General features: G+C 41.5%; 1 long non-coding RNA gene across 1 annotated transcript; it reads left to right on the top strand.

Moving 5' to 3' along the window:
- The first annotated feature begins 8,715 nt into the window (after positions 1–8,715).
- Positions 8,716–21,295, top strand: LOC129035407 (uncharacterized). Its single transcript, XR_008502186.2, has 3 exons — positions 8,716–8,816; positions 13,270–13,425; positions 21,118–21,295. It is a non-coding gene; the product is annotated as an uncharacterized LOC129035407 (long non-coding RNA).
- Positions 21,296–21,570: the final 275 nt, after the last annotated feature.

Genomic DNA, 21,570 nt, shown 5'->3' with positions numbered 1-21,570 from the left:
AAAAGAAAGAGAAAGAGAAAGAAAGAGAAAGAGAGAGGGATTAATTTTAAGGAATTGGTTCACGTGATTGTGGGGGCTGGCAAATCCAAAATCTGCAGGACAGATCAGCAGGCTGGACACCCAGAGAAGAGTTGATGTTGCAGCTCAAGTCCAAGGGCAGCCTTCAGGCAGAATACTCTTGTTCTTGGGAGAGTCAGTCTTTTTTCTCTTAAGGCCTTTAACTGATTGGATGAGGCCCACCCACATTAAGGAGAGTAATTTGCTTTACTCAAAGTCCACTGATTTAAGTGTTAATCACATCTTTAAAATACCTTCACAGCGACATGGAGACTAGTGTTTTACCAAACACCTGGGTACCATAGCCTAGCCAAGTTGACAATAAAATTAACCATCATACTAATCTTAAAATTATCCAGTCTAAACTGGATCTGACATTTAACATTATAGTTTTATGACACTGCAAAATTATAGACCTAATATTGACCTTAGAGAAAGAAATACTCCTAGCTATAGACCCCTTATTGCCCTCTTCTGTTCAGAAAATGTAGGAGACTTGATAAGATACAATTTGGACTTCCTAGTTTTCACCAGAAAAGGCCACATCTATGGCATTGTATTTGTTATAGCACTGTTTGGTTCACAAGTGACAGAAATCTAACTGGAAACAGAATAAGCAGATAGGGAGTTTATTATCAGGATGCTTAGACCAATAAAAGTAGACACAGAATCTCCCTCCTCTAATGCTTAAAGTCAAGCAGTTAGCAGAAATTTCATCAGTGATAACCAAGCAAGGGGCAGTTAAGGAACAAAGCAGAAGTTTCTGGCCTAGCACAGCCCTGAGCCTGACCTTTGGCCTCAGCCCCACTTCAGGCCCCTCCCCCACAGGGAGTGAAAAAAATCCTAAACTGCGGCCGTGCATGGTGGTGGCTCACGGCTGTAATCCCAGCGCTTTGGGAGGCTGAGGTGGGGGGATCATGAGGTCGGAAGATTGAGACCATCCTGGCTAACACGGTGAAACCCTGTCTCCACTCAAAATAAAAAAAATTAGCTGGGCGTGGTGGCGGGCGCCTGTAGTCCCAGCTACTAGGGAGGCTGAGGCAGGAGAATGGTGTGAACCCAGGAGGCGGAGCTTGCAGTGAGCTGAGATTGTGCCACTGCACTCCAGCCTGGGCAACAGAGTGAGACTCCATCTCGAAAAAAAAAATCCTAAACTGCAACCACTTTATTCCAAATCTGAAAAGCGGTGACTTGAGGATATACCTTTATTTTCAGTTGGGAAAGAATAGAAATGGCTTACAAGTAGAGATAGATGACATGGGAGGAGACACCAAAGGCCCATTTCTCTGCCAGAAATGAAGGTTTCAAGGCCATTAGTGAATCAGGGCTGCAGGTGGGGTGAGGGGGTATGGGGTAATCTGGAGCCTGGGGACTCCGGCACATAAGAATATGATCCACCACAATTAGCTGGGGTAAATTCTCATAGAAGGCACTTGATAAAATCAGAATACTGAACAGAGTGTGGGTCTTCTGATGGTCTCCCAGAGCTTCAGCTGCCTCTTCCCCATCTTTCCTCTGCTTTACCCATTCCCAAAGATCAATCAAAAAACAAAAAGCAGAAAGAAAACAAAACGTCCAGTCTTCTAACAACTCAGAGTAGGAAAAGATGAGGGCTTAGATACAGTGGAAGGGTCAACAGGGATTCATCTACACTCTATTAGAGCAGACAGTTTGTAAAATCTGCTCACAGAAAGCACAAGAAAAAGGAAATGAGATGACAAGAAACCATACCACAGCAAAGGAGGAGGCAGAAGAAATGCAAAGGAAGAAGGGAGAAAAAGGAGGAAGGAAGGAGAGAGAAGGAGAGAGAAAGAGAGGGAGAGAGTGCCCAGTGGGTGGGTCCTGGGTGTGGCCTAACCAGAGAATCACATGGCAGGTCCCCAGGGGAGTTTTCCCACTGCTTAGTCCCCCATCTTCTGAATAGGTTCAGAACCAAGCCCACTGCTTGGTTCCCGCCCATCTTCGGAATAGGATTCCCTGGTCTTCCCACTTGTGAACCACCAATATCCTTTGATCAATTCCTTTTCTAAGTTAACCAAAATTGGTTTTCATTGCATAAAACCAAGAACCTAAATGTATACAGATGGTAAGCAATTAATCCACTTAAATAGAAAATTAAAATTAAGCCATTAAGGGAATAAGAGCTACAAAACAGGTGTTAATGTTATACACTTTGCCAATATTTAATAAAATAATATAACAAAAACAGGAGAGGAGGAAAGCGGAAGGAAGTGGGAGTGCTAATTTCCTCATTTTTCCTAGCAGGGAATTAATAGGTACTAATTAAAATGGAAACACACGGTTTTAAAAACACAATGACTCATAACGTTTCTTATATCATTTTATTAACCTTAGAGTGATACTTTAGGTAATCCAGGTGAGGAAGCTAAAGTCCAGAAGTAATAACGGACCTAACCAAAATGTAACTACTGGTTTATTCAATAAAAAATTTAGCAAATGTGCCTGCTAGGTGCTAAGCATTATGCTAAGTGTTGGGCTTACAGTGGAGGACAACCCAACATGGTACCGGCCTTCATGGGGCTGCCAGTCTAGTAGGAGAACCAGGCATAAACAAATGAACAAAGAAATAAACATGAAAGTATAATAGTGATAAGGGCTGTGAAGAAAAAGAACACGGCACTAGGAGAGAGAGAGAATATCACCCACTTGACATAGGGTGGACAGGAAAGGTGAAATTTAAAAGAAGACCCCGGCTGGGCGCAGTGGCTCACACCTGTAATTCCAGCACTTTGGGAAACCAAGGCAGGTGGATCACAAGGTCAAGAGTTCCAGACTAGCCTGGCCAATGTGATGAAACCCCGTCTCTACTAAAACTACAAAAATTAGCTGGGCGTGGTGGTGCACGCCTATAATCCCAGCCACTCAGGAGGCTGAAACCAGAAGGCAGAGGTTGCAGTGAGCCAAGATTGTGCCATTGCACTCCAGCCTGGGCAACAAGAGTGAAACTCCATCTCAAAAAATAAATAAAAATAAATAAATAAGTAAAAGAAAACCTCAAAGTTACCAGCCTTACAAAGATTAAAGGAAGAAAATTCCAAATAGAGGGCATGTACAAAAGCCCCAAGGAAGGAGAAGACTTGGCATGTAGAGGAAAATGGAAGAGGACATAAGAACAGTGAGTGAGGAGCAAGAGGGATGAAATGAGGGTGGAAAGATGAAAAGAGATAAACTATACAGGGCCGGCTTGTGTGGACATGAAATGGTATTCAGCTTTTATTCCAAGAGCAATGGAAAATCTCTGAACAGTCTTCATCAGGGAAATGGCATAATGAGATTTGCACTGTATAACAACCACCATGGCTGCTGGGTGGAATGCGGTTTGAAAGGCCACAAGAGGCTGGGCGCGGTGGCTCATGCCTGTAATCCCAGCACTTTGGGAGGCCGAGGCGGGTGGATCACGAGGTCAGGAGATCGAGACCATCGTGGATAACATGGTGAAACCCCGTCTCTACTAAAAATACAAAAAATTAGCTGGGCATGGTGGCGGGCGCCTGTAGTCCCAGCTACTCAGGAGGCTGAGGCAGGAGAATGGCGTGAACCCGGGAGGTGGAGCCTGCAGTGAGGCAAGATAGCGCCACTGCACTCCGGCCCGGGCGAAAGAGCGAGACTCCGTCTCAAAAAAAAAGAAAGTCCACAAGAGTAGAATTGGGAAGTCAGGTTAGGAGCAGTTGCCCAGGAGAGAGATGATGTTGATTGAACCTGGTTGATGGCAGTAGAAATGGAGAGAAGTGCATGAACTGGAAACATGTTTTGGAAGTAAAGTCCAAAATGTTAGTGATGGATTAGATCTGAGAAGTAAGGGAGAGAGAAAAATGAAGGATGACTCTCGGGTTTCTGGCTTGGGCTACGGGATGATCCCATTTACTGAAATGGTGAAGGCTTTGGGATAAACATTTTGGGAAGTGAAGTGATTATTGAGAATTTTATAGACATTTCATGCCTAAGATATGTTAAATATTCAAGCAGAGATGTTAAGTAAGCCATTCAATCTTTTTCTTTTTCTTTTTCTTTTTTTTGCAATTGCTTCTCCTTCTCTTCCTTTGACATCCCAGGATATCACCATAGGCCTCTAAAGCATTTACATTTTTTACGTGGAAGCTGCTCTATGACTATCCATGTAGTAAAACTTGAGGATGGCCTAATAGCCTGTGTATGCAAAACTGATCACCATACATGACCTAATTTCTTGTCATTATCACATTTTTTAGTCATGGATAAATCAGCCAAATATGTTTGGTTTTCTACTCTTCAAGGCACATGGTAGGATCGTTCTTACTCCCTCTCCTGTGTTTGGGTGTAGCCATGTGACTGGCCGGGCTGGGGAAGCCATTAGATCTTGAGCTCAGAAGAGAAGTTGGGGCTGGAAGCATCATTGCACAGGGGGTATTTTAAAACATGGGAATGTCGAGAATGACCTAAAGAGAGTGTCGGAAAAAGAGGCCTATGACCAACCCATGAGAAAATCTAATACTTAGAGGTAGAATAGAGCAGAAGGATGTAGGAAGGTAGCTGTAAAACTAGGAGAGGGTGGTGACCCAGAAGCCAAAAGAAGAAAGTGCTTTAAGAAGAGGGAGTTTCCTACTTTGTTGACTGCTGCTACCAAGCTAATTAAAATGAGGACTGAAGAGGGTCCATCGTGTTGGGCAGTCAGTGAAAACTGACAAGAGTAAAATACTCTTTTTCTGTAGAGATAAAAGCCAGAAAGCTCTTTTAAGAAGTTTGACAATGATGAGAAGCAGAGAAATGGAGCAATTACTAAAAAAAGATTGGATCAGGGGAGGAATTTGAGGATGCTTGTATGATCCAGTAGCAAGGGTGGTGGTGGGGATGACAGCAAGGTAAGGAAAAAGGAGAAGGCACAAAGACAATATGTGAAGGGGGGATGTTCTAGAAGAGAACAGCAAAGAGGTGAATGAAGACACAGGAAGGCCTGTAGATACGGAGATGGAAAGACTAAGGTGTTCCCACCATATGGCTTCTGTTTTCTCAAAGAAGATAAGTTCGTCAGCTGAAAATCAGTTGAGAGAAATGAAGGAAGGGGTGGGAAGTTTGACAAGCAAGTCATACAAAAGTCACTGGGACAGTGGGAAACTAAGCTTGCCTGAGGTCTGAGGTAGGACTGCAACATAGTATAAATGTGGCAACGCTCAGGTGCTCAGGTGAATGCTGTTTCATCCTGGGTTAGGATTTTGCCAGGTAAATGCGACAAAAGATGAGAGAATCAAGGGAATTCCAGTTATCTATAATACACCAATTATAACAATGTGATATGAACACTGAGTTGGATAATGAGGGAAGGAAAGGGCAGAAGGGGGCTGTAAGATACAGAGAAAAGGGGATGGTTAGTGGACCAGAAATCTTAATGACACCAAGGAATTGTTACAGCAGAGAATTGAACAAGACAACTAGAAGTAGAGGTTTCAACTGAAGAGTGGGGTGAGTGGAGCAGTGATTTTGAAAATGTTGCAATATTTGCTGATGAGTATGGTAGCTGCAATAGAATGGAGATGAAAGTCACTGAGCCAGGTGTTAGATGGGTCAAATCCTGCAAGTTTTTTTTTTGTTGTTTTTTGTTTTGAGATGGAGTCTCGCTCTGTCACCCAGGCTGGAGCGCAGTGGTGCAATCTTGGCTCACTGCAAGCTCCACCTCCCGGGTTCACACCATTCTCCTGCCTCAGCCTCCTGAGTAGCTGGGACTACAGGCACCCACCACCATGCCTGGCTAATTTTTTTGTATTTTTAGTAGAGACGGGATTTCACCGTGTTAGGCAGGAAGGTCTTGAACTCTTGACCTCGTGATCTGCCCATCTCGGCCTCCCAAAGTGCTGGGATTACAGGCGTGAGCCACCATGCCCGGCCAACTCTTGCAAGTTGAAGTCATCAATTATGTGTGCAAGCATTGGGGTGACTAGGAGACTGTTGGCCATGGACATGTGATATGAACACTGAGTTGGATAATGAGGGAAGGAAAGGGCAGAAGGGGGCTGTAAGATACAGAGAAAAGAGGATAAGGAGGGATCACGGAAGTAAGATTAAAGGGCAGACTCGGTAGCACTCGTCCAGCCTCACTTTGCCTTTGCCCGACTGCTTCCCCATTTAGCTACAGCTGCCTTTTTATACTGAGGAGCTCCTTTTGATTTCCTCAAGTTTCACAGTCTTGAGGAGATAAAAAGGTGGTGGGCTAATGAGAAACAGCATGGATATGTCAACCCTGAGTAAGGGTGGGGACTGGAAAAGTCAATTACTGAAGGGGTACAGTCTTGATAACTTCTGCTCCCCATGGAGACCCTTCATTAGGAGTTGTGGCAACACCATTTAGGATGCAGACTGCCCAGGTAAAGTTGTAAGATCTGCCAATGGGAGTGCCCTGGCTGTAAAAATAAAGGAAGACAGAGATAGAAAGAGGAAGAGAGGAGAGGAGGAAATATGCATTAAACCATCACCTATTATGTGCCATATTTTGGGGCTGTTTGCCATTTAAGTCTCTGCAGGTTGTGTACTGCACAAAGGAACCACATTCCACATGTAGACACCAGAGATTTGATTTTTGTTTGTTTTTAATTTTTATGGGTACATAGTAGGTGCATATATTTATGAGATACATGAGATATTTTGATACCAACATACAACATGTAATAATCACATCAGGATAAATGGGGTATCCATCACCTATAGCATTTGTCATTTCTTTGTGTTACAAACATGCCGATTCGATTTTTAGTTATTTAAAAATGTACAATAAATTACCACTGACTGTAATCACCCTGTTGTGCTATCAAATATTAGATCTTATTCATCCTATCTAACTATATTTTTGTACCCATTAACAATCACCACTCCCCGCTGCCCCACTATTTTCCCCAGCCTCTGGTAACCATGATTCTACTCTTCTCCATGAGTTCAATTGTCTTCATTTTTAGCTTCCACAAATGAGTGAGAATATGTAAAGTTTGTCTTTCTGTGCCTGACTTATTTCACTTAATATAAATCCATATTTTCATCTATGTTGTTGCAAATGGCAGGATCTCATTCTTTTTTATGGCTGAATTGGCTCCATTATGTATACGTACCACATTTTTTGTATCCATTCGTCTGTTGATGGACACTTAGGTTACTTCTTGATTTGTACATATATTTTGACAGTTTTCTGGCAGATGGCAGTTAAATGTCTTGTTCCAATTTTCAGTATATTAGGACAATTTTCTAATAAGCAGAAGTAAAATCACCTGAAGAAAGAGTGGATTTTTGGCCAGGCGCAGTGGCTCATGCCCGTAATCCCAGCACTTTGGGAGACCGAGGTGGGCAGATCACGAGGTCAGGAGATCAAGACCATCCTGGCTCACACGGTGAAACCCCATCTCTACTAAAAAAATACAAAAAATTCGCCAGGTGTGGTGGCGAGCGCCTGTGGTCCCAGCTACTCGGGAGGCTGAGGCAGGAGAATGGCATGAACCCGGGAGGCGGAGCTTGCAGTGAGCCGAGATCACGCCACTGCACTCTAGCCTGGGCAACGGAGTGAGACTCTGCCTAAAAAAAAAAAAAAAAAAAGGAGTTTATTTCTGTAATTCACATAAAGTTGCCATATACACCAGTAGTGGCCGTAATAGTCACAATGCCAGATGCTTTCTTTTATGTTATCTCATTGAATCAACATAAAACCTTACAAAATCATAAGATGAAGAAAACGAAGCTCAGGGAAGTTCACTAACTGATTAAGAGTCAACCACACACTGGCAAGAAGCTAAGCTGAAATTTGCTTCCAGATCAGTGTGTACCAAAATCCAGGTTTCTCACTCCACCACATTGCTTCTCACTGCAAATCCCGATCAAAAAGAGACACCACTAACATCAATTGTGCTTTGACTTTGCCTCAGACACTCTTCCAGGTGCTTTCACATACAACAGTGAGCTAGGTCTTACTAACTCTGTCAGAGAGCAGGAAATGGGCCTGAAAGGTTTACCCAAGGCCACACAGCTTAAGTTGTCCATTTACTGCCCCTTTCCTACTTTCTCCTTCTCCTCACACCACACTCCATCATTGAACATTCCCACGTCTTATATCCACTTATCCTAGGCAATCCATAAACAAAAAACAGCCTTTCTCCCATTTACTGTATAACTTATATCCCTTTAGCACAATCAACATCATCTAAAATCATTTACAAAGTAAATAAGATAGCAATTGTCTGATGATGCATTCGCTCCCAAAAAACAAATAAATGAAGATCAAGTTAGAGGTGAGCAACAACTTCATTTCAAGGAACAAATTTCTAGCTCTTCTTGATATATATAGTTTTTATTGGGTTGATTTATGATTTTCACCCTAAAGATGAATTTGACCCTCTATAAAGAACATACAAATTAATATTCAGCCAAGATATGAATCTTTTTTCATTTTCATTTTAGTGGAAATCAATTTGTTAAACTATTGTTGAGTGCAATTTGTTAATTTTTCACTCCCACTTTTCTGCCTAAGTTGAGGTATTTGGAAATACCTATATAAACACTTTCTGTCAATACTACCAAGATTTATATTGCCAAGTTACTGTAACTGTTGGCTCTGAGAGCACTATGAATTATGCCTTATGATGTTAGATTCTATTGAACTTATGTAATAGAGAAGTGATCCATTTTTTTAAAAAGCTCACAATGATTTTTGTCTCCAGCAGGCAGTGTGTAGCAATGGCTTCTAGGTTGAAGACATACAACTAAAAAACTGGATGTGACCCTCTTAACAGGTACCTAGTCTGGTGTGCTGACATTTCCATGTATTCTTTTTTTTTTTTTTCTGAAATGGAGTCTCTCTCTGTTGCCCAGGCTGGAGGGCAGTGGTACGATCTTCGCTCACTGCAAGCTCCGCCTCCCGGGTTCACGCCATTCTCCTGCCTCAGCCTCCTGAGTAGCTGGGACTACAGGTGCCCGCCACCATGCCTGGCTAATTTTTTGTATTTTTAGTAGAGATGGGGTTTTGCCATGTTAGCCAGGATGGTCTCGATCTCCTGACCTCGTGATCTGCCTGCCTTGGCCTCCCAAAGTGCTGGGATTACAGGCTTGAGCCACCGCACCTAGCCTCCACGTAGTCTTTAACCCATTTCCTATGGTGGTCACTAAGCAGCTCGCTGCACCAACAACCCCACTTAGTTAGAGCCTAAGAATTGGGATTTATTCAGAAGTCTCTCTCTCTCTCTCTCTCTCATAGTTGGCTAGGGCTGCTGTAACAAAGTATCGCAAATGGAGTGGCTTAAACATCAGAAATGTGTTGTCTCACAGTTCTGGAGACTAAAAGAAAATCAAGACATCAGCAAGGCCAAGTTCCCTCTGAAGGTGCCAGGGAAGGGTGTCTTCCAGGCCTCTCTCCTGGCTCCTGGTGGTTGCTGGCAATCTTTGGCGTTCCTTGGCTTCTAGACACATCACTCTGAGTTCTGCCTTCATGTTCATATGGCCTTCTCTGTTTGCATGTCTGTGTCCAAATTTTTCTTTTTTATAAGAACAGCAGTCGCGTTGAATTAGAGGCCTACCCTATTCCAGTTTCACCTCATCTCAACTAATTACATCTGCAAAGACTTTATTTCCAAATAAGGTCACATTCTGAAGTACTGGGGGTTAAGACTTCAACAAATGAATTTTGGGTGACACCATTCAACCCATGCACTTTCATAATCTTCAACATAAACATACTCTACCGTCTCCTTTCTTATAAATGCAGTCGTGCGTCACTTGATGGGAATATGTTCTGAGAAATGCATCATTAGGTGATTTAATCGTACTTACACAAACCTAAATGTAGAGTCCGCTACACACCTAGGCTATATAATACAGCCTACGGTATCTAAGCTGCAAACGTGTACCACAGGTGACTGTACTGAATACTGCAGACAACTGTAACAAATCGTAAGTATTTGTGTATTTAAATATTATATTAGTCTGTTCTCCCATTGTTATAAAGCAATTACCAAAACTGGGTAATTTATAAAGAAAAGAGGTTTAATTGGCTCATGGTTCTGGAGGCTGTCCAGGAAGCATAATGGCTTCTGCTACTGGGGTGGCCTCAGGAAACTTACAATCATGGCAGAGGGTGAAGGGGAAGCAGGCACGTCTCACAAGGCTGCAGCCATGAGAGAGATGAAATAGAGAGATGTGGAAGGTGCTCACACTTTTAAATAACCAGATCTCTCAATAACTCACTATCACGAGAACAGCAGCAAGGGGATGGGCTGAAACCATTCATGAAGGACCACCGCCATGAGCCAGTCACCTCCCACCAGGCCCCACCTCCAACACTGGGGATTACAATTCAACATGAGATTTGATGGGGACACAGAAAACCATATCAAACATAAAAAGGTACAGCAAAAATACAGTATTATAATCTTATGGGACCAATGTTGTATATGTGGTTTGTCACTGACTGAGATGTCGTCATGCAGTACATGACTATAAAGCTAAAGAATAGTAACATTTACTATAACCTTGATACTTTCTTCCCTTTCACATCCAGCTTCTGAAAAGAGCGTCTTTTCTCTTTATTTCTCTGTCCATTTATTCCTAAACACACTTTAATCTGGTTTGGCACCAAATGTTCTCAGTAAGTTCACCAACAGCTGCCTAACTTTTAAATCATCTTACTTTTTAATCTTGATCTTGATAAACCTCCGTATTGCCTTTGAAACTGCAAATCACATCCTTCTTCAGAAACTGCATCCTTTCTTGGTGTCAGCATCACTATCTTGAGGTTTTCCTCTTCTCTGCTGCCAGGTCTCCTTGGCCACATCTTCTGAAAGTGTTCCAGGAATCCTGGGTCCTGCCACCTCCCTTCACTCATCCATGCTCATGGCGTCAGGCACTTCCTGCCCGTGGATGTTCTAAGTCCACCAATCGAACATACACCTCTCCTCTGAGTTCTAGAACATCCCTAGGGCTTTATTTCCCACCTCCTCCATGTGCTCAAGTCACCTACAATTCGAGGTATCTAAATAGAAATTTTCCTCCATGACCTACACATTGGAGAATGGTCCCACCACTGACCCAGATGCCCTTGTCAGAAACCTGGGAGTCACCTTGCCTCTTGTTAAGCCCTCTTACCCCCAAACAGACAGTCACAGAGATTTCTAACATGCCTTCCCATAAAAGGCCTTGGAAATGTGACGCACAAATGAGAGCAGGGTTTGACGACGGCTCCCTAGTAACCTGAAATTTGATTGTTCTCACAAGGACGAACAATAAACAACAGCTGCTCAAGGCCACTGACGGAGTAGATGGCATTGTTCCATCCTGCCTTCTAGAATCCTATCCCCCCACTGTGGTATCTCCTCAATCCCTGGCCTGTCCCTGAGCCTCCCACCTGGGCCCACAGACAACTACTCCACGTGGCCTGGTTAGTATAGCGCCTAGGCCATGCTCCCCTTAGGAGTCCACAAAAAGGTTTTAAATTAATTTATTTTAAAATCAGAAGAAAAAATAAATATAACTCAGCCTGGATTATATTGATCTATACGCCAACACGGTTGTAAAATGTAACTTTTGATTTTTTGTTGTTTGTTTGGAGGAGGCGGCCCACAAAAGCAAAAGTGCTCAGAGGATAAAGCAGCCTGCCTAGATCTGTCCCTCCCTCATTACGTTGCCAAGGGCCCTTCCCTTAGCTACATAGGAAAAGATACACGAACTCACTCACACTGCAGCACCAAAGGCTGACCATTTAATTAGGCAGCCAACCAAAGATGATTTGCTTTAAATTTGTCTAAAGTTGGCGGGGTGTGGTGGCTCACGCCTGTAATCCCAGCACTTTGGGAGGCCGAGGCGGGCGGATCACGAGGTCAGGAAATCGAGACCATCCTGGCTAACACGGTGAAACCCCGTCTCTACTAAAAATAAAAAAAATTAGCTGGGCGTGGTGGCGGGTGCCTGTAGTCCCAGCTACTAGGGAGGCTGAGGCAGGAGAATGGCGTGAACCCAGGAGGCGGAGTGTGCAGTGAGCTGAGATTGCGCCACTGCACTCCAGCCTGGGCTGGAGCGAGACTCCGTCTCAAGCAAAACAAAACAAAACAAAACAATTCGATGTATTTTCTTTCTGTATCTGTATGTATTTGTTGATACACGTATATATGTTCTTTTTGAACACTTTATTGAGGTATAATTGATATATATTTTCTCTTAATCAAAATTGAGATCATCTTTGTTTACTTATAATTTTATCGTAAGCAATTTCCTATAGCATTAAATATTTGTGATTGTTAGTGCCATAACTAATATTATCGTACAAAAGTTTTTGTCTGTATTTCCAGTGATTTCCTTAGAGTAAATACTTTAAGTGAAACAACTGACTCCAAAGCTATAAACACTTTCAGTTTCTGATGTCCATTGCTAAATTTTTTTTACCAGAAAAATACAACCCTCTCATGCCAATTTCCCTATACCCTGCTCAGGACTTTTGGGGTGCTTTGCAATCTCTGAAAGTCTAATATCAAAAAAAGGCATTTCTTTGTTTCACTATGTATGTATTTGATTAATTGTGACATTAAAGGTGTTTTTTTAAAAAAATTACTAAACAGTTATGTTTCTTCAGTGAACTATCTATTCATGAGCTTCACTTGTGATCTTGGGGTGATGACCTTTTCTATTTGTAAGTCCTTTCTATTTAATAGAGTTATTAACTCTTTATATATGACTGCACATTTTGGTCCAAGTTTATAAACCTTTCAATTGGGTATTATATCTTTAATCATACAGAAGTTCTTAGTTAAAATTTAATAAAATCAGCCAACCCTTCTTATTGCTGCTTTAGAATTATGCTTTGAAAACCCCTATGTCATCCTAAGACTATTATTTTTGTTCTAGTATTTTATGGAATTTTGTTTTTATGTTAAAATCTTAATCTACATAGAATTTATTTTGACGTAGGCAGTGAGGGGATACTTTGGTATTCTTCTTTTCTAAGTAATTAGAAAATTATACAAAAATTAGTTTTTGAATAATCCATCCAGTCTCTCCTAAATTGATTATGTTTCCCCTTTTTAATGAGAAGCAAGTCTGTTGTTTGACCTTCTAGTCTGATTCATCATCTGCTGCCTAATTGTTGGCCAAGCACTGTTTGAATATTTGTAACCTTACAATATGTTTTAAAATCTGCTGAGCTAAGACTACACTTTTAATCCTACTTTTCTGAAATGTTGTTTGTTACCCTATTGCCTTTAGTTTTTTCAGAGTAAGGGAGAGCAACACACAGAGATAGAAAGAGCGAGAAGGCAAAGAGAAGACACTGAAGACAAACTTGGCCATTTAAGGTCCTCCTTAGCCTCATTTTCTCCAGCTGAAGATCTTTAGATTCCATTATCATTTATGGAATGCACTGTAAGTGACCTAAGCACATTCACATAAATTATGTCAGTTTCTTCCCATTTAGTGTCAACATCCAACTTTTAATCAATTACAATTTTTTTACACTTTAATATCCAAAGAATATAGACAAAGCTTTTATGTGTTCAGAACTATGAAATAAATTTTATTAGTGATCATCCTAAGGATTAATATTCCTAGACTTCTCCATTCCTTGAGAAGAAAAAAGACTTTAATAAATATCTTATAATCAGGGATTCACATCCAGAAACACACTTTGTTGACAAGCACCACTTATTTTATGGATTTCAAAGTTTTGAAGTTTTATTATGTAATTAAAAAAATATATATTTCAAGCAGTAAATCCATTCCCAAAAGAACACAGAAATGCAAATAAATTAAAGTTCTGTAATTCACAGCATTAGGAACAGTTTCTGTGGGGTGGCCAGACGATGGGCTCAAGTATAAATTAGATGTGTTTTCACAGAAGGGGTAAAGGATGTGAAATTTCTCTTTGTTACCTAGATGTAGACCTCTGCCTAGATCATTCTAGATAAACCACCTTCCCCACCCTGGATGATGGTTTCCCTTCCCCACAGCAGCCAAAGAGCAGGCTTTGAAACCAAAAGATCCATCTGCTAAGCTCAGCTCTTCCACTTTGCTTTACGACGCTGAGTCAACTGCTTCACTATCTGTGATTCAGTTTCCTTATCTATGAAATCGGTAAAATAATGCCAGGTTTTGGAGTTGTTGTGGGGATTAAAAGAGTAAATGCATGCAAAATGCTCAACATAAGAGCATTCACATACTTTCACATACTTTTACTGAAGTTTTGAGGTTTGTTGTTGTTGTTGTTGTTGTTTTAGCTACACCTGCTGGAATGGGACGAGGTTTTGAGTTTTAAAGGAATAATGATTTTTAAATAAATCCTATTTTTAAAAATCATTTTAAGATAATTTTAAAATAAATCATATTTAAAATCAAAGCCTGCCGGGCGCGGTGGCTCACGCCTGTAATCTCAGCACTTTGGGAGGCCAAGGCGGGCGGATCACAAGGTCAGGAGATTGAGACCATCCTGGCTAACACAGTGAAACCCCGTCTCTACTAAAAAATACAAAAAATTAGCTGGGCGTCGTGGCGGGAGCCTGTAGTTCCAGCTACTCAGGAGACTGAGGCAGGAGAATGGCGTGAACCCGGGGGGCGGAGGCTGCAGTGAGCCGAGATCGCGCCACTGCACTCCAGCCTGGGCGACAGAGCGAGACTCCGTCTCAAAAATAAAAATAAAAAAAAAAGAAAAGAAAAGCCCTAGCACATTGTCGTCATTGAATAAATGTCAGGCAACAACTTAATAAGGTAATGCCTCTGTTGGGTAAAGAATTTTAAGATTCATGAAAACTTCTAACAATATCAATTCTTAAAAATTCAAACATTTTATATATATATACACATATACATACATATACATAGACATATATACACACATATGTATATATATATATTTCCCATTCACCAATGTAATGCAAAGGGAAAGAAGCAAAAATAAGTTTCATTTAAAATGGTAAATAAATTTACAATGTATGCTTTTCAACCTCAGTTTTGCATTGTACAGGCAATGAATGCTGCTTTGACTATGACAACGTGTTCCTAAAGATGGGTGTGAATAATACACCACTTTGAACAGACTTCTGTTTCCATCCCACTAAAAAGTACTATAAATTCCCAAATGATCTTCATCTTTAATCTTGCCCTTTTTCCTTTCTAGTTAACACAAAAGAAGAATTCAACTAGCTTAAACACAGATGGTCCGGCTGAGATTAAGATTTACCACCTCTTGCCCTATTGTGGTTTCCATCTTTGTCTCAATGGAGTAAAATTTATGAAATAATTATTTCCTATCACTTTAATTTTTCCACTTCCCACTGGTTTTTATAAATATAACAGGCAATATAAAAGTCATTTTCCAAAGTTTTTAAAGTTGTGGAAATCTTTCTTTAAAAAAAAAAAAAAAATCAGCCGAGCGTGGTAGCTCAAGCCTGTAATCCCAGCACTTTGGGAGGCTGAGGCGGGCGGATCACAAGGTCAGGAGATCAAGACCATCCTAGCTAACATGGTGAAATCCCCCTCTCTACTAAAAATACAAAAAATTAGCCAGGTATGGTGGCGGGCTCCTGTAGTCCCAGCTACTCGAGAGGCTGAGGCAGGAGAATCGCTTGAACCCAGGAGGCGAAGGTTGCAGTGAGCCGAGATCGCGCCACTGCACTCCAGCCTGGGTGACAGAGCGAGACTCCGTCTAAAAAAGAACAACAATCTATCCAGAAGCCCAATATGCAAAATAGATCAAGGTGAAGCTGCCCAGATTGAAAGGAGATGGGAAACCTAGAAGCCTTCTAGTAGCAACCAACCCCAGCCCACCAGCTAAGGTCTCTGCCACCACCGAGATCTCTGAAATAAAACAGATCAAATCATGTCACACCTGGCTCAAGACGCTCCAATGGTTTCCCATCACACAGAGATTAAAATCCAAAATCCATGCCTTGCCCAACGTGTTCTGGACTCCTACTACCTCGCAATCTTTGATGTCCCAAAGATATTCCTTCCCACCCACTGCCATCCCATTCCTGCCACCACCCTGACATCTCACACTGAGGCAGGAGATAGGGTCTGGAGTCAGGGAACCTAAGGCCATTTCATCCTGACTTTCTAGAACTAAATCAAAAGGAATCCCCCACCCCCACCAACTTTCCACACCTAAGTAACAAAAGGACCAGAGACCACTCCCTTTGCAAACCTCCAGCTTTTCTGCATGACACAAGGAAAATTGAAAGTACCTCTGACTGGTTGCATAGGAGTGTAACTTTGTAACTTCACTTCAGCCTCTGATTGGTGGCGGACAGCACCAATCAGACTGATTGCAGGCCAAGTCTTCATTTGCATACGAGTGCAACTTTGTAACTTCACTTTAGCGTCTGATTAGATGCTTTCAGCAACCAATCAGATGTTTGCATAGGGGTGTAACCTTTGTAACTTCACTTCAACCTCTGATTGCGAGCAGCAACCAATCAGACTGATTGCAAGCCATCACTTCATTTACAGGTGGTGAACACCAAGTGACCAATGGGAAACCTTTAGGGGGGTATCTGGACCCCAGAAGATTCTGTATCAGGGCCCTTGAGCTGCTGCTCGGCCGGCTCCCACACTATGGAGTGTACTTTAATTTTCAATAAATCTCTGCTTTCATTGCTCCATTCCTTTCTTGCTTTGCTATGCGTTTTGTTCAATTCTTTGTTCGAAATGCCAAGAGCCTGAACAACTTGCAGCCAAGACTCTCTACAAGTAACAATACCGCTGCTGCTACTGCCCTAATCATTCCTTGAACAAGACAAACATTCTTGTTCCTCAGTCCCTTTGCATTTGCTGTTCACTCTATCTAAAGGCTCTTCCACCACAAAACCCATGGTTCCTTCCCTTATTTCTTTTACATCTCTAAGAAAATGTTATTTCCTCAGAAAAGTTATCCTGGCTGGCTGCACTGTACAAAGTAGTACACTCCCATCCCCATTACTCCACCCCTTACCAATTTTTCTTTTTGGCACTGTTATTGAAACATTTCTCTATTTACACATACATACTTGTTCATGGCCTATTTCTCCCAGTTCCATGTGAACTCCCTAGGATAGAAAATGTTTGTTCACTACCTACTCAAATACAATACCTGACACATAGTATTGCTCAATAAATAGTGCAGGTTGAATAAATGAAGGAGATAGCTATGCAAGGTTCTCGAGGCAGTTCTAAATCTTTACAGTGAAAACTGTGGTATGTGTGTAAGTGAATGCAGGTACACCTCGTCTCATTGTGATTTGCTTTATTGTACTTTGAAGATATTGCATTTGTTATGAATTGAAGATTTGTGGCAACCCTGCATTAGGCAAGTCTATTAGTCCCATTTTTCCAACGGTATGTGCTCATTTCATGACTCTGGGTCACATTTTGGTATTCCTGCAGTATTTTAAGTGTTTTCATTATTATTATATCTATTATAGTGATCTGTGATCAGGGATCTTTGATATTAATATTGTCATTGTTTTGAGGTGCCACAAACCATGCCCATATAAGATGACAAACTTAATTGATAAATGTTGTGTTCTGACTGCTCCACTGACTGGCCCATCTCTCTCCCTCTCCTTGGACCTCCCTACTCCCTGAGACACAGTATTTGAAATTAGGCCAATTAATAACCATTCAACGGCCTCTAAGTGCTAAAGTGAAAGGAAGAATCTCATATCTCTCACTTTAAAACAAAAGCTAGAAATGATTAGCTTAATGAGGAAAATATGCCAAAAGCCAAGACAGGCTGAAAGCTAGGCCTCTTGCACCAGTTAGACAAGTTGTGAATGCAAAGAAAAAGTTCTTAAAGGAAATTAAAAGTGCTACTCTAGAGAACACATGATGATAGGAAAGCAAAACAGTCTTATTGCTGCTATGGAGAAAGTTTGAGTGGCCTAGATAGAAGTTCAGACAAGCCACAACGTTCTCTAAAGCCAAAGCCTAATCCAGGGCAAGGCCCTAACCCTCTTCAATTCCATGAAAGATGAGAGAGGTGAGGAAGCTGCAGAAGAAAAGTATGAAGCTACCAGAGTTTGGTTTATGAGGTTTAAGAAAAGAAACCATCTCTATAACATAAAAGTATAAGGTGAGGCATTAAGTCCTGATGAAAAAGTTACAGCAAGTTATCCAGAAGATGTAGCGAAGGTCATTGATGAAGGTGGCTACACTAAACAATGCGTTTTTCAATGTAGATGAAACAGCCTTCTATCAGAAGAAGACACCATCTAGGACTTTCCTAGCTAGAGAGGAGAAGTCAATGACTTCAAAGCTTCAAAGGACAGGCTGACTCTCTGTTAGGGGTGACTTTAAGTTGAAGACAGTGCTCAGTTACTATTGCAAAAATCTTAGGGCCCTTAAGAATTATGTTAAATCTACTGTGTCTGTGCTCCATAAGTGGAACCACAAAGCCTGGATGACAGCACCTCTACTGATAGCTTGGTTTACTAAATATTTTAAGCCCACTGTTGAGACCTACTTCTCAGAAAAAAAAGACTCCTTTCAAAATATTACTGCTCATTGACAATGCACCTAGTCCCCCAAGAGTTCTGATGGAGATGTACAAGGAGATTAATGTTTTCATGCCTGCTAAAACAATACCCATTATATAAGCCACGGATCAAGAGGTAATTTTGACTTTTGAGTCTTATTATTTAAGAAACACATTTTGTAAGGCTGTAGCTGCCATAGATAGTGATTCCTCTGATGGATCTTGGCAAACTAAATTGGAAACCTTCTGGAAAGGATTCACCATTCTAGATGCCATTAAGAACATTTGTGATTAATGAAAGGAGGTAAAAATATCAACATTAAGAGAAGTTTGGAAGAAATTAATTCCAATCCTCAAGGATGACTTTGAGGGGTTCAAGTCTTCAGTGGAGGAAGTAGCTGCAAATGTGTAAATAGCAAGATAACTAGATTTGGAAGACAAGTCTGAAGATGGGACAGAACTGCCGTAATCTCATGATAAAATTGTAAAGCATGAAGACTTGCTTCTTATGGAGTAGCAAAGAAAGTTTTTTTTGTTTTTTTTTTTTTTTTTTAGAGACAGGGTCTCGCTATGTCGCTCAGGCTAATCTCAAACTCCTGGGTTCAAGCAGTTCTCCCACCTCAGCCTGCCAAGTAGCTGGGACTACAGGTATGTGCCACCATACTCAGCTTGAAAATGGTTTCTTGAGATGGAATCTACTCCTGGTGAAGATACTGTGAACACTGTTGAAATGACAACACAGAATTTAGAATATTATATAAACTTAGTTGATAAAGCAGTGGCAGGGTTTAAGGGGATTGATTCCAAATTTGAAAGAAGTTCTACTGTGGGTAAAATGCTATCAAAGAGCATCTCATCCTACAGAGAATCTTTCAGGAAAGGAAGAGTCAATTGATGCAGCAAATTTCATTGTCTTACTATAAGATATTACCACAGCCACCCCAACCTTTAGCAACCACCACCCTGATCATTCAGCAGCCATCAACATTGAGGCAAGATCCTCCACCAGCAAAAAGATTATGACTTACTAAAGACTCAGATGATTGTTAGTATTTTTTAGCAATCAGGTAAAAATTTTTTGAGATGGGGTCTCACTGTGTTGTCCAGGCTGTTCTCAAACTCCTGGGCTCCAGGGATCCTCCTGGTTCAGCTTCCTGAGTAGTTGGGACTACAGACACGTGCCACTGCACCTGGCAGTATTTTTTTTTTTTTTTTTTTTGAGACAGAGTCTCACTCTGTTACCCAGGCTGGAGTGCAGTGGCACAATCAGGGCTCACTGCAGCCTTGACCTTCCCAGGTTCAAGTGATTCTCCTGCCTCAGCCTCCCAAGTAGCTGAAAACACAGGTGCATGCCACTATGCCCAGCTAATTTTTGTATTTTTGTAGAGATGGGATTTTACCATGTTGCCCAGGCTGGTCTCAAACTCTTAGGCTCTTGCAATCCACCCACCCAAAGACTCACCCAGGTCTCCCAAAGTACTGGGATTACAGGTGTGAGCCACTGTGTCTGGCCCATATTTTTTAAATTAAGAATGTACATTGCTTTTTTTAGACATAAGGCTGTTGTACACTTAATAGACTATAGTGTTAACATAACTTTTACATGCACTAGGAAACCAAAAAATTCACGTGATTCACTTTATTGCAACATTTGCTTCATTGCAGTGGTCTGGAACTGAACCCACAATATGAGGTATGCCTGTACCATTCCATAGACAATTATGGGAACGGTGTCAAAACCGACATAAAAAAGGGTGACTGAAGGTTTCAGATAATACCCAAAAGTACAAGTTGTTTGAACACACAAATTTTGTGTCTTAGGCCTAGATTCAGGAGAAGCACAGGTGAGTTTGTGAATGGATTATGAAATTGGTCTCATAAATGCAGATTATTTGTAATCACAAGCTTCACAGGGCCTCAAAAAGGACATAAGAATGACAGATTCGTAGGCTACTGCTAGGTGTGTCTTCCTGGTATCCTCCAAGTCTGTGGTCCATGAGGTATGAAAAATCCACCAGGTCCAAAGATCCCCACACAAAGAGGGTCCCTAGCTTCTTGCTTCTACCCCATTCCCTGCCAGATAGGTCATGTGATGCTATGGTCTACATGTTTGTAACCTCCCAAAATTTATATGTTGAAATCCTAAACCCCAAGGTGATGGCATTAGGAGGTGGGGTCTTGGGGAGGTGATTGGATTATAAGGACAAAGCTCTTATGAATGAGATTAGTGTCATTATAGAAGGAGACCCCAGAGAGCTAGCTAGCCCCTTCCACTATATGAGGACACGGTGAAAAGGCACCATCTATGAACCAGAAAGTGGGCCCTCATCAGACACCGAATTTGCCAGTGCCTTGATCTTGGACTTCCTAGCCTCTAGAGCTATGAGAAATAAATGTTGATTGTTTATAAGCCACCTAGTTTATGGCATTTTGTTATAGCAGCCCAAATAAACTACATGTTAGCTCCCAGAAACAGTTTATAGCATGTATAGAACATTAATTATGGTCACCATCAATCTGCATCCCCCAGGCCTGACATAGAGAGTCTCCATCCTGAAATTCTTGCCGCATCATTCTTATGCAATATCTTTTTTCTTTCCCCTGTGTCTCAGGATCCACGGATCAAGCTTATATACACATTTAGGGGCTATCCATTGACTGATCCAGCCCACCAATGCATGAAGCTGAGGACTACTTTGAAAACACAGAGAGAGACCAGAAAATGCCATGGCTTAAGCAAAAAACTGCTTCTGGAAATGATTTAAATAAACAAAATTAGATACACAAAAATGGCTCAGCAAAGGAGTCCTGGTGGGCATATTAACATTCACTTAATACAGGTCTTACCAGAGCAGGAATCAGGTCCAAAGAAATGTGGCCAGAGTCACTGGGAATAAGATGGGTTATTTTGGACATGACTACAACTCATGTTTAAATTGAAGTTAACATGCTGGAGTTTACCATTTTGCAATTGATAAATCAAGGTTTTGGGGTTTTTTGGGGACGGAGTCTTGGTGTGTCACCCAGGCTGGAGTGCACCATCATGAATACTTGTAGAGACCAGC

The sequence above is a fragment of the Pongo pygmaeus genome, chromosome 3 (assembly GCF_028885625.2).
Source record: "Pongo pygmaeus isolate AG05252 chromosome 3, NHGRI_mPonPyg2-v2.0_pri, whole genome shotgun sequence".
Taxonomy (NCBI): Eukaryota; Metazoa; Chordata; class Mammalia; order Primates; family Hominidae; genus Pongo; species Pongo pygmaeus.
This window is presented reverse-complemented; position numbering and strand designations above follow the sequence as displayed.